Source organism: Macaca nemestrina, chromosome 3 (assembly GCF_043159975.1).
Source record: "Macaca nemestrina isolate mMacNem1 chromosome 3, mMacNem.hap1, whole genome shotgun sequence".
Lineage (NCBI taxonomy): Eukaryota > Metazoa > Chordata > Mammalia > Primates > Cercopithecidae > Macaca > Macaca nemestrina.
Window position 1 is genome coordinate 3,798,896 of NC_092127.1, and position 3,050 is coordinate 3,801,945.

Genomic DNA, 3,050 nt, shown 5'->3' on the forward strand with positions numbered 1-3,050 from the left:
AGCTGCAAAATGTGTGATGCAAAAACTGACAGAACTGAAAGGAGAAACAGAAGTATCCACAATTATAGTTGGAGTCTTCAATTCCCTTCTCTCAACAGTTGGGAGAACTACTAGATAGAAAGTCAGTGGGAATATAGAAGAATTTAACAATATCACCAACCAACAGGGTCTAATTTACATGTATAGAACACTGCACCCAACAACAGCAGTATACACATTCTTCCCAAGAGACCATGGAGCATACACAAGGATAGACCATATCTTTGGCCATAAGAAAAAACTCAACAAATTTTAAATAATTTGGATTACACAGAGGATGTTCTCTGACCACAATTCCATCACTAGAAATAAAAAACAGAGAGATAAAGGGAGCTCTCCAAACCCTTGGAAACTAAACAATACACTTCTAAATAATTAATGAGTTAAAGAGAAAGTCTAAAAGCAAAATTTAAAAATAGATAGAACTAAATGAAAATACAACAGAACAAAATTTGTGGGACATCGCTAAAGGAATGCTGAGCAAAAAAATTTTAACATTACTTTCAATGGCAAAAACCACAAATATTTTTGCACCAACCTAATAATATTAATATATTAGTAAAGTGAAAAAGTCTCAAATGAGTAAAGCAAACTGAAGGAATAAAATAATAAAAAGAAAAATCAGTAAAATTGAAAACATAAAAAAAGAGAAATTAATCAAAGAACAGGTTATTTGAAAAGACCAATACAACTGATAAACTTCTGGCAAAATAGACAAAGACAAAAAAGAGAGGGAAGGCAAAATATTACTATTAAGAAAGAAACATGGAATGCCACTAAAGACTCTGGAGGCATAAAAAAGATAATAAAAGGCCATTACAAATAGCCATATTTGCATAAATTTGACAATGTAGACAAAAATGGACTAATTCCACACACACACAAAAAAACCCACACAACCTCAAAATCCAATATAAAACAAAATGCAACTATGAAGAAAATTGAATTCATACTTTTAAAAAATTACAAAAAAGAAATTCCTGGGCACAGAGGGTCGCACTGAAACATTCTATCAAACATTAAAAGAGAATTACCAAAAATTCTACACAATCTCTTTCAGAAAATAAGACAAGAAGGAATACTTTTTTCCATTTATTTTATGAAAGGAGTATTACTGTGATACCAAAACCAGATGAAGACAGAGAAAATAGAACACTGCAGATGAATATTCCTCATAAGTATACAAGCAAAAATCCTTAACAAAATATTAGCAATTAGAATTCAACAATAGAGGAAACAGGCAGGGTGCAGTGGCTCACGCCTGTAATCTCAACAGTTTGAGGGGCAGAGGTGAGTGGATCACTTGAGGTCAGGTGTTCGAGACCAGCCTGGCCAACATGGTGAAACCCTGTCTCTACTAAAAATAAAAAATAAAAAAATATAGCAGGGTGTGCTGGTGCAGGCCTGTAATCCCAGCTACTTTGGAGGCTGAGGCAGGAGAATTGCTTGAACCCAGGAAGTGGAGGTCACACTGAGCCGAGATCGTACCACTGCACTCCAGCCTGGGCAACAGAGCAAGGCTCTGTCTCAAAAATAAAAGAAAAAGAAAAAAATATGAAACAAATTATAGACTATGATCAAAGAGGATTTATTCCAGGAATGCAAGGCTGGTTCAATATTCAAAAGTCAATCAGTAATTATCAACCATATTAACATAAACTATACAAGAAAAATAACATATCAAATCAAGGTAGAATAAACAGTTTATAATATTTTTGTACTTATTCATAAGGAAAATTTCTTCCCTACAGCCGCAGAGTCAAAGCCGGTTCCCGCCCAGTCCCGTCCCCCAGCAGCCTGCCTCCTCTTCCTTTCAACATGACAGATGCCACTGCATCCTTGCCAAGGACTTCCTGGCAGGTGGAGTGACTGTGGCCATCTCCTAGACGGTGGTAGCACCCATGGAGGGGTCAAGCTGCTGCTGCAGGTGCAGAGTGCCAGCAAGCAGATCACTGCAGATAAGCAATACAAAGGCATTGTAGACTGTATGCTCTGTATTCCCAAGGAGCAGGAGTCCTGTCCTTCTGGCACGTAACTTGGCCAGTGTCATCAGATACTTCCCTACCCACGCTCTCAACTTCACCTTCAAAGATAAATACAAGCAGATCTTCCTGGGGGGTGTGGACAAGAGGATCCAGTTTTGGCTCAATTTTGCAGGGAATCTGGCATCAGGCGGTGCCCCTGGGGCCACATCCTTGTGTTTTGTGTATCCCCTTGATTTTACCCATCCCCATCTAGCAGCCGATGTGGGTAAAGCTAGTGCTGAAAGGGAATTCCAAGGCCTTGGTGACTACCTGGTTAAGATCTACAAATCTGATGGGATTAAAGGCCTGTACCAAGGCTCTAATGTGTCTGTGCAGGGTATTATCGTCTACCGAGCTGCCCATCGGTGTCTATGACACTGCAAGGAGAAAGCTTCCAGATTCCAGGACCACTCACATCGTCATCAGCAGGATGATCGCACAGTCCGTCACTGCCGTTGCTGGGTTGACTTCCTATCCATTTGACACTGTTTGCCACAGCACAATGATGCAGTCAGGGCACAACTGACATCATGTACACAGGCACGCTTCACTGCTGGAGGAAGATTGCTCGTGGTGAAGGAGGCAGAGCTTTTTTCAAGGGTGCATGGTCCAATGTTCTCAGAGGCATGGGTGGTGCTTTTGTGCTTGTCCTATATGATGAAATCAGAAGTACACACAAGTTATTTCCCAGGGTGCTTCCGCCATGAACAGGCATGTTGTATCATATAACATATCTTGAGCATTCTTGACAGACTCCTGACTGTCAGTTTATCAGTGGCAACTGTTTGCTGGTTGAAAATGGGAAGCAATAATATTCATCTGACCAGTTTTCTCTTAAAGCCATTTCCATGATAATGATGATAGGACTCGATTATATTTTTTATTTCAGTTGCTCCTGATAAATAAATTTGGAGAAAGAAAAGTATCTAAAATAAAAAAAGATAAAATTTTCAGAACATAGAAATACAGAACTTCCTCAACTTGATT

At 39.2% G+C, this 3,050-nt stretch overlaps 1 pseudogene; it reads left to right on the forward strand.

Moving 5' to 3' along the window:
• Nucleotides 1-1,857: 1,857 nt before the first annotated feature.
• On the forward strand, nt 1,858-2,770 carry LOC105466745 (ADP/ATP translocase 2 pseudogene; annotated as a pseudogene).
• Nucleotides 2,771-3,050: the final 280 nt, after the last annotated feature.